The 13,133-nt window shown below is 49.5% G+C and overlaps 1 protein-coding gene across 1 annotated transcript in view; it reads left to right on the top strand.

The window, feature by feature from the left end:
* The first annotated feature begins 11,191 nt into the window (after positions 1-11,191).
* SLC6A17 (solute carrier family 6 member 17) overlaps positions 11,192-13,133 on the top strand; it is a 30,380-nt gene continuing 28,438 nt past the window's right edge. Inside the window, exons 1-2 of the mRNA XM_075615374.1 lie at positions 11,192-11,295; positions 11,812-11,932. The gene's annotated coding sequence lies outside the window, so the exon portion shown is untranslated. The remainder of the gene's footprint in view (positions 11,296-11,811; positions 11,933-13,133) is intronic.

Below are 13,133 nucleotides of genomic sequence, written 5' to 3'. Positions count from 1 at the left end.
CTCTCTGCCCCTCCTCTAGAGCCAGCCTCTCTGCCCCTCCTCTAGAGCCAGCCTCTCTGCCCCCTCCTCTAGAGCCAGCCTCTCTGCCCCCTCCTCTAGAGCCAGCCTCTCTGCCCCCTCCTCTAGAGCCAGCCTCTCTGCCCCTCCTCTAGAGCCAGCCTCTCTGCCCCTCCTCTAGAGCCAGCCTCTCTGCCCCCTCCTCTAGAGCCAGCCTCTCTGCCCCCTCCTCTAGAGCCAGCCTCTCTGCCCCTCCTCTAGAGCCAGCCTCTCTGCCCCTCCTCTAGAGCCAGCCTCTCTGCCCCTCCTCTAGAGCCAGCCTCTCTGCCCCTCCTCTAGAGCCAGCCTCTCTGCCCCCTCCTCTAGAGCCAGCCTCTCTGCCCCCTCCTCTAGAGCCAGCCTCTCTGCCCCCTCCTCTAGAGCCAGCCTCTCTGCCCCCTCCTCTAGAGCCAGCCTCTCTGCCCCCTCCTCTAGAGCCAGCCTCTCTGCCCCCTCCTCTAGAGCCAGCCTCTCTGCCCCTCCTCTAGAGCCAGCCTCTCTGCCCCCTCCTCTAGAGCCAGCCTCTCTGCCCCCTCCTCTAGAGCCAGCCTCTCTGCCCCCTCCTCTAGAGCCAGCCTCTCTGCCCCCTCCTCTAGAGCCAGCCTCTCTGCCCCCTCCTCTAGAGCCAGCCTCTCTGCCCCTCCTCTAGAGTCAGCCTCTCTGCCCCCTCCTCTAGAGCCAGCCTCTCTGCCCCCTCCTCTAGAGTCAGCCTCTCTGCCCCCTCCTCTAGAGTCAGCCTCTCTGCCCCCTCCTCTAGAGCCAGCCTCTCTGCCCCCTCCTCTAGAGCCAGTCTCTCTGCCCCCTCCTCTAGAGCCAGCCTCTCTGCCCCCTCCTCTAGAGCCAGCCTCTCTGCCCCCTCCTCTAGAGCCAGCCTCTCTGCCCCCTCCTCTAGAGCCAGCCTCTCTGCCCCTCCTCTAGAGCCAGCCTCTCTGCCCCTCCTCTAGAGCCAGCCTCTCTGCCCCTCCTCTAGAGCCAGCCTCTCTGCCCCCTCCTCTAGAGCCAGCCTCTCTGCCCCCTCCTCTAGAGCCAGCCTCTCTGCCCCCTCCTCTAGAGCCAGCCTCTCTGCCCCCTCCTCTAGAGCCAGCCTCTCTGCCCCCTCCTCTAGAGCCAGCCTCTCTGCCCCTCCTCTAGAGCCAGCCTCTCTGCCCCTCCTCTAGAGCCAGCCTCTCTGCCCCCTCCTCTAGAGCCAGCCTCTCTGCCCCTCCTCTAGAGCCAGCCTCTCTGCCCCTCCTCTAGAGCCAGCCTCTCTGCCCCCTCCTCTAGAGCCAGCCTCTCTGCCCCTCCTCTAGAGCCAGCCTCTCTGCCCCCTCCTCTAGAGCCAGCCTCTCTGCCCCCTCCTCTAGAGCCAGCCTCTCTGCCCCCTCCTCTAGAGCCAGCCTCTCTGCCCCCTCCTCTAGAGTCAGCCTCTCTGCCCCCTCCTCTAGAGTCAGCCTCTCTGCCCCCTCCTCTAGAGTCAGCCTCTCTGCCCCCTCCTCTAGAGCCAGCCTCTCTGCCCCCTCCTCTAGAGCCAGTCTCTGCCCCCTCCTCTAGAGTCAGCCTCTCTGCCCCCTCCTCTAGAGCCAGCCTCTCTGCCCCCTCCTCTAGAGCCAGTCTCTCTGCCCCCTCCTCTAGAGCCAGTCTCTCTGCCCCCTCCTCTAGAGATGGCTTCTCCCGCTCTCCCCCCACCCCCTCTAGTGCTGGCCTCTCTGCCCCCCTCCTCTAGCGCCGCTTCTCTGGCGCCCCCCTCCTCTAGCGCCGCTTCTCTGGCGCCCCCCCTCCTCTAGCGCTGCTTCTCTGCCCCCCCCCCACCCCCCTCCTCTAGCGCCGCTTCTCTGGCGCCCCCCTCCTCTAGCGCCGCTTCTCTGGCGCCCCCCCTCTAGCGCCGCTTCTCTGGCGCTCCCCTCTAGCGCCGCTTCTCTGGCGCTCCCCTCTAGCGCTGCTTCTCTGGCGCCCCCCCTCCTCTAGCGCCGCTTCTCTGGCGCCCCCCCTCCTCTAGCGCCGCTTCTCTGGCGCCCCCCCTCCTCTAGCGCCGCTTCTCTGGCGCCCCCCCTCCTCTAACGCCGCTTCTCTGCCCCCCCCCCCCTCCCTTAACTGATGTGCTGAAGAATGCCACCGTATTCTTAGTTGGCGATGAAGATGCTGAGTGGGACTGGTATCAGGAACACGAATGAGTGAGGCGAGACGCGGAGTTCTCTCACGTGTGGTCACGTTGAACTAATTCCATAGTATGATTCAAAATGGCAGCTTTAATCCACTTGCACAAAATGAAAGGTCATCGGCCTCCATCCAGTCACCAAAGGCGCCATCTAGTGGCTGAACGAGCCTCAGCTGCGATTTGTGGCGTGGTCTCTGGTTTTGGTTTGACGTTGAGCGCCTCACGAGAAAATATGTATACGTGCATATAAATGCAAGACCAGAGCTTCAGCGATCATTCTGCGTTCAATTGAAAGTGTGTGTGTGTGTGTGTGTGTGTGTGTGTGTGTGTACAACCATAGGGTATTTCAGGGCTGCTCAACTCCAGTCCTCAAGCTCCCCCAACAGATCAGGTTTTCAGGATATCCCTGCTTCAGCACAGGTGGCTCAATCAGACTCAGTCGAAGACGGCCTCTGATTGAGCCACCTGTGCTGAAGCAGAGAGAGCCTGAAAACCTGGGGTTCCATTGGAAATCAAAAAGGGATCCACACACAATTTTGTAATGGTGGGTATTTTACTATGTGAATTGCAGCATTGTATTTTTAAAATAATGAAAACATATATTTACATGATCTATACAAAAAATAGGTTGCTAGTTACTAGAGTCCAGCAAAACAGATGAGTGCAAAGTGCATCGGTAACACTACAGTATATCTTTCAATGCCTTAGGGATGCTGCTAGGCAGAGACAATTGCAATACATTTATGGGGAAAAACAAATACAAAAACCTTGTACTACTTTTCACATTAGTTTGCAATTTATTAGTGGGAAAAAAAAAATATATATATATATAAAAAAAATTTTTTATCCCAAATGTCTTAACAAAGGATAGGTGTACCAGCTGTTCTGTGCGCTCACAGAGGGCACTGAATAGTCTCTGAATATATTCACTTTTTAACGGGGTACTTCATATCCGGAATAAGGTTACATGGCATATACATATACAGTACCATTAGAGAGAATAGAATTAGAGAGTCCGGTGGTTCCTGCACCTACTCAGCAGACATGAAAAAGTCAGTGGCTTACCTTCCCATCGTAGGTCTAGTCAGCAACTTTGTAATTATACCGGTGTGCCGCTGCTCCTGCTGTACACCGCATCTCCGTCTGATATCAGTATCGTTGCTCAGCTGTCTGAATGCCCGAATGTCCTGTCGGCGTCCCTCCGATCACAATGAATCAAACAGAAAAGTTTGAAGAGGAGCAGTACTAAATCGCAGACCCCAAAGTGGAACTCGCCAGATCATTGCAAAAACAGACCAGTACTTTATTGGATCATGGTTAAAAACAAAAAACAGGTGCCGAAAAATGGACCAAAAAAGACTCCCACGTGCTTCGCACGCTCCCAGGCTCAAGGAGTCAACCAGTGTGAAATGCGTAGTCTTTCGTCTGATTTTTGGCACCAATTTTTAACCATGACCCAATAAAGTACTTTTCTGTTTTTGCAATGATCTGGGGAGGTCCTATTCCATTATGAGGTCTGCGATTTACCACTGATCATTTGCAAACTTTTAACAAAAGGAGTCAGACAATTTGGAAGGTGGCGCTGGGGTTTTGTATTTGTTTTCCATAATTGTTTGACCACTTTTCTTTCCCTAGCAGCACTCCTAAGATATTGAAAGATGGATCGTGCCCTAAGGAACGTGCACTTACAATGGTTTGTTTCTTTCATATTGCCACAGGAATTTTAGTCCTGGTTTCTGCCAGAATTAATTGCACTGAGTTGAATACAACACATGCTTTATTCATTTAGCCCAGGGGTAGCCAACTCCAGTCCTCAAGGGCCACCTACATGTCAGGTTTTCCGGACATCCTTGCTTCAGCACAGGTGGCTCAGTCAAAGACTGAGCCAACTGTGCTGAAGCAAGGATGTGTGGAAAACCTTACCTGTTGGTAGCTCTTGGGGGCAGGCGTTGGCTACTTGATTTAACCCTTCAAGCGCTTTCACCTAGTTCACTTCTTCCCTTACTTGTTGCCTTTTCTTGCAATAGCTGGAGATTTTTAAAACCATAACAAATGTGAAGTTTTGGTGTAGGGATCTGCTAAAATGTGCTTTACCGTGACGTGTTTACTGGGCGGAAATATTTTTTTTCATCAGAAGATGCAATCAAATGACTTCTTTTTTTTGTTTAAAAAAATAAAAAGCCTTACGATCAAAAATGTTTAATTTCGCTAATAAATTGCAAGTCAGTTTGGAGAGCAGCGCAGGGTGCTCATCTCTTGCTTTCCTGCTGCTTGTAGCAAAGAGGCCCTTTTTAAATGCTGTCCTTGCGTGACGGAGATGTTGCGTGCTGAGAAGGAGACGAGGCTTCCGTCACACACTCTCTCACTGTCTCACTCTCACTCTCTCACTCTCTCACTCTCTCTCTTTCCCCCCCAGTGAAATAATAAACGTGTTAAAAATCCATGAAAAGCAAGAGGAAGGACAGTACAAGATAAAACATCAAGTTTGTGTTTTTACGTTATATGGGTTGACTTCTTTAAAATGTTGAACACGACAGAACTGCGTGATCAACACAATAATCTGACAAGTAGAAGTGTTTCTGGAAATGTAACCCGGAATGTAATGGGTTACTGCCCTTAGTTTTTGCCTGCTCTTTCTCCCTCTGCTGCCGTATTTTGGCCGTGTCCATGGTTATCGCGACCGCGCTCGCGGCGCGATCAAAATGATGTTGCCTCTATGAGGCTGTCCTGAGGGCGCACGACCAGAAGTGCCGGCGGTCGCGATGCGCGAGGAAATTTATACATTTGTTACCTCGTGCTCCAGCCGGGTCACGTGAGAGGTTTGCCCAATGAGGGTGAACCAGCTTCCGTGATGTCATGGCCACGCCCCCTCATCACGTCCAGTTAGAGCACACAAATCGCTGAAGCTAGAGGCAAGCGTGAAGCCACTAGCACCGTCGCCCACACGCACCCTCCATGGACTCGGCCTTAGTACTCTCACATGGAGGGGCTGGGCATAATGTTAAATACCTTACTGCAGGGGTGCTCAACTCCAGTCCTTAAGCCCCCTCTCTCCCCCTCCCCCCAAACAGGTCAGGTTTGCAGGATATCCCAGCTCCAGCACAGTTGGCTCAATCAGTGGCTCAATCAGTGGCTCAGTCGATGAGCCGCCCGTGCTGATCCAGGCTGGTCGACTGAACCACTGATTGAGCCACCTGTGCTGAAGCAGGGATATCCTGAAAACCTGACCTGTTGGTCGCCCTTGAGGACTGGAGTTGCCCACCCCTGCTCTACATCATCAGAGAGATGTTTGTAGCGTACAAGCTGTAAGATGTGAAAGAAAGTGGTCCCCATAAATCCGGGGATTTTGAACGCCAGATCAGACCGTATTGTTTGAAAGCGATGCTGACTGCCAGACCTTGTTCTCACATGCTCTGTCCTCCTCGTACACATCTCTTGGATATAGGCCTTTTATCTCTTGCTGTTTCCATGGTTTCTCTGATTGGTATTTTCTAAACACCCAGAGACACCCAGCCATTATGTCATTTCACATGACTTGCAGTGTGTGCTGCTCACTGGGTGACAATGTGTGGAACTGGAATACATTATTTGAGAGCCACTCCTATTTAAGGTGGAACAGAAGGTCAAAGTTCATATATCCTAAGTTTGCATGACTGTGTGTGGGCATTTAATTCATAGTGCCTCCCACTTTTCTATTAAAGAGGCTGTCCAAGTGGCACTTTAAAAAAAAAATAATATATATTTTAATATATGCAACCTTTGATTACCTTTATTGAAAACTACCTAAGCGGGTCGATTCGATTCGTTCTCCCGTCATCGATCGCCAAAGATCCGGCTTCCCAGGGTTCACTAAATGGCCGCCTTTCAGTTTCAATCAGTCCTTCAGTCAGTGTAACTCGCCAGCAACAATGTATCCTTGTATTATTAAGGTAACATTTATCTACTGCAGTGTTTCCCAACCTTTTTTGTTTGGAGGAACCCTTGAAGTATTTCGAAAAATCTCGGGGAACCCCTATCCGGCTGACACATAATAGGTTCGACAAGGGTAAATCACAAAATGTCACACCTCACGAGCCACCTCTATTTCCCACCCTCTACCGATGTATTTCTCTCCCATCCGTCTGTCACTCTCCCCCTTCCCGCCTCATGTATTTATCCCCTGCGTCTCACTCTTTTACTCCCGCCCCCCTCTCTCCTCCCACTCGCCCCTACCTTCCGTCAATTACCCCACTCTCACTCAATCCACCCTACAAAATACATACCAAAAGATCCCACCCCTGGGGGGGAGGGGGGCGGGGGATCCATAGGAGGAACCTCTGAGACTGCTTCAAGGAGCCCCCGGGTTCCACAGAACCCTGGTTGGGAATCACTGATCTATTGTTACTATTTGCAGTTTAAACTGCTGGGAATATCGTTAACAAATGATCACAAACCAGAAAGTGTTGCAAAGATCTTGCACCTCTGGGGAGATGTGTTAAAACATGCTATAGAAATCAAAGGATGATCAGTATATTAAAACTCATTAAAAATGGCATTAAGAGTTGGAAAAAATAAAAAAAGTAGTAAATATCTAATACTACAGCACTGATTTTTTTTTTTTAAACACATAATATTGCATGGATTGCACCTTTAAATCCTTTCAACTGCTTTTCCACAGGGGGCTGGGAAAGTATTTTAATGTCATTTTCGTTACATTAGGAATTAGACAAATGTTACATTCTTTATACTCACAAAGGATAATAGTATGAACATTTTACACAGATTATTTTACGTTTGCAACACGTTTTCACTGCTGTATCTTAAAAGAGAATTTCAGAGTGGAAAGATAGACTTACTGATGTGAGAATGTACTGTGGTTTTGCTCATGGGTGCAGAGCATCTATGGACCTTAGATGCAACTGCAGAGAATGGGCCACATCCAGTTCTGTCACATACGCCACACCTGTGAGCACGGACGTGTGTGTATATGAAATGGGTTAATACATGTAGCTACCCTGCTTATACTCATTTACGTCCTCGCCGGGCCCTCAAAATTAGCAATACCCCCACCACCCCCAAAACCTTCACACCACCTCAATACGCTGCCACCACCACCAAGGATAATTTAAGCTCTTAACTCTGGGATCCCCTGGTCGTATTTACTGGAAAAATGTGTCATTAACACAAAACCCAATGTAACAAAATGTGTCTGAAAATTAGGGCAATCTCTTTTAAAAGGTACTAGGTTCAATCAGAGCCCATATCCCAGGCCCATTTCCCGGACAGGTATGGGTCCCCCCAAGTCATATTATGTATTAAAACATAATAAAACATATTTTATTGTGTTTGGTGCATTTTGTATAAATGTCTATGCAGTCAGCCCAGGCATCCACATAGGTGCTGTCCTGTCAGCACCGGAAGTTGGATCCAATGTCCGCCCAACTGGAGAAGGAAGCTGCTACATCATTATATTGTAGATAATACAGTAGTAGGTTGTAAAAATAAATGTCGATTGAGTTCAACCTTTGTGAAATTGAATTGGGTGAGATACTCATCCTCTATTGATAGTTATATTGCCCTAGAGAACGGTGAACAACAATCCCCAGTTATTTGTTTTCCCCTTCTACTGAAAAATATCAGAGTTGAGATTTTGTTACCCATTTGTTTTTAGGTCGGACCCCTTGCATATGAGTTATAGTGTTGGTATATTGGCAATAAAAAGCTTCCTTGCACTGTTACCGTCTTCTCGCTGTCCTCCTTCGATCCTTGGTGTAAGTGACATAATTTCTGATATTTCCCACGATATGCCTGTAATTTGCTGTGTGTAGATGTACAATAAAGTAATTTTATATGCATGTCTGTGACTAGATGGGCTACATCAGAAGTGGCCAACTCCGGTCTAGGTCCGGTCAAGGGCCACCAACAGGTCAGGTTTTAAGGATATCAGTCAGAATGAAAGAGCCACCTGTGCTGAAGCAGGGATATCCCTAATACTTGGCCTGTTGGTGGCCCTTGATGACTGGAGTTGGACCCCTGGGCTACATGGTCTTTATTTGCCTTCAATGTCTACATTTCAGTTGAACTTGTTTTTTTGGGGTCACTGGTAAATTGCCCCAGCCCTGAAGCAGTCATACTGCCCCCTTAACACAGACTTAAGGAGCTTCTAATTACACTTCCATTGAATTCCTTGACCTCCAATGCATGTATGAGGTGATGAATCTACTGCTAGTGAAAGCCTGTCCAGTGCTAATGAGGCTGGATTGACAGCAGTGTGTGGGAGCTGGATAAAGTCACAGTGAGAGCACATTTGTCACATGACATCCTCGTTGCTACTGAAGGAAGCCTTTGCTTAATGTACTACATACTCAACGATGGGAGGATTTCACAATACATTTCATGCCCAGGATAGAAAATCAGATATGAAGGCAATGAGTTTGGGATATGGTTATATTTCTATATTTACTGAAGAGCGAAGGGCCAGTGGCTCTATGAAGAGGCGATACACACAGTAGGTTTAAAGTGGAATGGTAATGGTTGTATTTGAGGTGCAATCCCAGACCAAAGTGAATTAATGTCAGTGATATTTTGAGTAGGTTAATCTTGGTGCTTGACCTTTAAAATCTATTTTTAAATATTTTTATGTAAACATTTTTTATTTGTTTTCAGTTACAAATTATACTGGGGGGGGGGGGAGTAATCAAAATAGTGATCTTGGGTGCAATGGTGAGGTGTTCTTAGGTGAAATAACCATCTTGAAAAATATATGAATAACCATTGAAGTAACACATATGAAAACATCTAACACTTCAGACTACATTTAGGCAAACATTTCTAAGATCCATTGTGTAACTTTATTAAAAACCAGCTGAAGTGCCCGGCTTAGCAGGGGTTGCAGAACTCTGGAATCATCTTTTCCATTGCAGATTTGAAACTATCAATCAATCAATAATAGTGCCCTCTTTAACCCGATCAATAATTCCACCTTCCAGTGAGCGCGGCTGCACCCAGAACCATAAAAAGTCCATCAAGTTGAAGGGTTGGGGTTTTTTTTTAATTAAAAACTTAAGTATCAACATGCATTACCTCCCTGACTCTTTTTTTTTTTTTTTTTTCTCTCTCTCTCTCTCTCTCTCTCTCTCTCTCTCTCTCTCTCTCTCTCTCTCTCTCTTCTCTCTCTCTCTCTCTCTCTCTCTCTCTCTCTCTCTCTCTCTCTCTCTCTCTCTCTCTCTCTCTCTCTCTCTCCTCTCTCTCTCTCTCTCTCTCTCTCTCTCTCTCTCTCTCTCTCTCTCTCTCTCTCTCCTCTCTCTCTCTCTCTCTCTCTCTCTCTCTCTCTCTTCTCTCTCTCTCTCTCCTCTCTTTCTCTCTCTTTCTCTCTCTCTTCTCTCTCTTTCTCTCTTTCTCCTTCTTTCTCTCTTTCTCTCTCTCTCCTCCCTCCCACCCTATCTGCCACCAGGCTATGTGCATTATGATGTCACATGCAGATACAGAGCCAACCAGGCACAACACCCACTGGCTTACCTGCTTGTCAGAGGAATTGTAATCACTCATGGAATTAATGCGTTTAATAAAAATAAACATGCAGGTGCACACACGTAGGGGTTCCTTAGTATGCCTACAACAGGTCAGGTCTCTAGGTTTCATGGTCTTGAACCTTTGGCTCTGACAGACAGACATAAAGAAATGCAGTCTTTTATTATTATAGGTGTATTAAAAGGCTTTGGTTACCTAGTTGTAATCTGTTTTTTCCTTGGAAACATTCTGTTTCAATTGAAGCATATGAACAGTGTGATGTTACCGAAATCCTACCTGTGATCTTTAACCACAATGCTTTGTAATTAGGGTCATACCTCAGAGCAGGGGTGCTCAACTCCAGTCCTCAAGCTCCACCAGCACAGGTGCCTCAGTCTTCAACTGAGCCTATGATTGAGCCACCTGTTGCTGAAGCTGGGATATCCTGAACACATGAACTATGGTGGGGGGAGGGGCTTGAGGACTGGGTGTTGAGCACCCCTGCCTCAGAGCACATGGAAAAACCTACTAGCAAAGGGCATTGCAGTAAACACTGTACACACTGTCCTTGTAGATAATAAGCACCACAACTGTCCTTGAAGATAATAAGCACCACAAATCATGGTGCTAACAAAAATGGTGTCCTACTCTGCACCATGCCTAGGCTGCAGATAATCTGCATAGCTGGTGCTGTGTTATACGGCCTGGTGTTTATGGAAAGCTCCCTGTGAGCTCACTTATTCCCCAGCTGCTGCTTCTCACACAGATGCACCATCACAGGCGGAGCATCTGAAGGATGCTGATGGGGTTTCCATGGAGACAGATCCCAGCTCTTGATGCACAGAATCAGAGGCTCTGAATTCACAGAGCTATTTATAGAACGTCACTTATAGAAATAGGTCAGCAGGGGCCACGTGTTGTGAGGGTCCTGGCATCATCCCCTAGGACAGCGGTGCTAAACTCCAGTCCTCAAGACCCCTGTCAGGTCAGGTTTTAAGGCTATCTCAGCTTTAGCAAAGGTGGCCCAATCAGTGGCTCAGTAGAAGACTGATTTAGCCACCTGTGCTGAAGCAGGGACTGATTGAGCCACATGGGCTGATGCAGGGACTGATTGAGCCACCTGTGCTGAAGCAGGGATATCCTTAACACCTGACCTGTTGGGGGGAGAGGACTGGAGTTGGGCACCGCTACCTAGGACACAGCAGAGCAATATCTTCTCACATGGGTCACCGAGACAGCAAACAGGCAGACAGCCCCTAGAGCTGTCTGCATATGTATCCCATGGTGGGCTATCAGTATACTCAGTGCCAGTTATATTGCCCTGTTGTGCTGTGTGTGATAGTTGGGATTCATGTTAGGATTTTTGAAAGCACTCCCAAGGGGATATTTATCAGAGCTTCCAACACGAAATCAAAGGAAAAGCAACGGGGTTCATTATGTTGGATAAATAAATCATAATAAATACCAATGTAATTGTTTTAAAACCTCTGGGACGTCCCTCCCGCCCCCCAGCTCCTCTCTCGCTTTCCATTCGCAAGTGACGTGCTTCTCCTGCTGGTGACTCAATCCTTGCGTCATCAGCACCCACCCAAAGTCCCAGCCAAGAGATGAGGAACGGGAGACCGCAGCAGCACCAGGTACCGTGCTGCCCCAGCCGCAGCCTCTGCGCCCTGGGTCCTCCGGGAGGGGGGTGAGGGGCGTGGGGGGATAGTGGGAGTCACGAGCGTGGGGGGGATAGTGGGAGTCATGGGTGGGGGGGATATTTGGAGTCACGGGTGTGGGAGGGATAGTGGGAGTCACGAGCGTGGGGGGGATAGTGGGAGTCATGAGTGGGGGGGATAGTTGGAGTCACGGGTGTGGGAGGGATAGTGGGAGTCACGAGCGTGGGGGGGATAGTGGGAGTCATGAGTGGGGGGGATAGTTGGAGTCACGGGTGTGGGAGGGATAGTGGGAGTCACGGGTGTGGGAGGGATAGTGGGAGTCACGAGCGTGGGGGGGATAGTGGGAGTCACGGGGTGGGATAGTGGGAGTCACGGGGTGGGTGGGATGGTGGGTGTTGGGGGGGGGTAGTGGGAGTCACGGGGGGGGGCTGCCCCCCGCCACGGCTCCCCCCCCCCCCCCCCCCGGCTCTAATATAACGCATGCGTGCGCAGCTCTCCCAGGCTCCCGCTGTCTCCCCATGAATGGATGTGAGGTCCTCCTTCCCCTGCCAGCCGTGCGCTGTCCCTCCTACCAGTGCTGATCCCAGCTCCTGCAGCATCACAGGCACAGAGGGTAAGGCTGCCCATGATTTACATGTGGATACCTTCCCGCCCCCCCTCCCCCCCTGTCCTTGCTGGTTTGTCCCGGGTTAGATAACATGGGACCCTGCCCGGGTAATACCCCTGGGGGGTGGGTGTCATTAGGTGACATTGCTAGAATGGGTGGTAGCATGGATGTGTAGGTAGGACCCTGTAGGGGAGGTGGGCTGTGAGGAATAGCTTGGAGTGAGGGTCTCAGGGAGGGTCACAGTGGGACTTTCACACCATGCGTGGGGATGTCACCTGAAGGCCAGGAGACCTTGAGACTGCCTGGGACACGCGATGTTGTATGCATGTGCAGAATAAGGCACACACTGAGCAGGACACTGGATTGTGTGACCCCCCCCCCCCCCCCCCCCCCCTTGGATGATGCTTCAGTTCTTCTGCTATCAGGGTTTGACCTTGAGTATCATCTTGAGACACGATGAATATTTAATTGCCATGGTCAGAATGTAAGATGTGTTGCAGCCCAGAAAATGAGACGCTTGGTGATGTGTTAATCTCTTGGGAGGAAGGTCCATACATGCAGCATTTTGTGTGTTTAATATGGTGGTAGCATCCTGAAATGGGGTTTCTTTTCTGCACTGCTAGCAGAGGTGATTAGCCAGGAAGATACCTTGGGAAATGCTATGAGAAATGCCCACATGACACCCAGACATGCCTGGCAGGTGCCATGCATTATCCATCTAAACAAGATCTCATGTTGCTGAGCGCAATGCGAATCCAGGTGTTTAAATATTCGGAAAGGTTCAAATTCTGTACATGATGTTCAGGAGGAGAGAGAAGGGTTACATGTTACCCCTGCTGGCAAATATGTCCTGTAACCCATGGGTGCCCAACTCCAGTCCTCAACACACCCCTCCAACAGGTCAGGTTTTCAGGATATCCCAGCTTCAGCACAGGTGGCTCAAGCTTCCACTGAGCCTCTGATTGAGCCACCTGTGCTGAAGCTGGGATATCCTGAAAACCTGACCTGTTGGCTGGGGAGGGGGCTTGGGAACTGGAGTTGAGGACCCATGCTGTAACCCGTACTGTAACCATGTACCTTACTGTATTGCTCATTTTAAAGTTTTGTTCCTGCTTTTCTTCAAACACCAGTCACATAATACTTAACATTTCAAGCACTATGACAAATATCTACTGAGCAGTCTTCTACAACAGGGGTGCTCAACTCC

This window comes from Ascaphus truei, chromosome 9, assembly GCF_040206685.1.
Source record: "Ascaphus truei isolate aAscTru1 chromosome 9, aAscTru1.hap1, whole genome shotgun sequence".
Classification (NCBI taxonomy): Eukaryota; Metazoa; Chordata; class Amphibia; order Anura; family Ascaphidae; genus Ascaphus; species Ascaphus truei.
The sequence above is the reverse complement of the archived record's forward strand: the minus strand, read 5'-3'. Positions and strand labels throughout refer to the sequence as shown.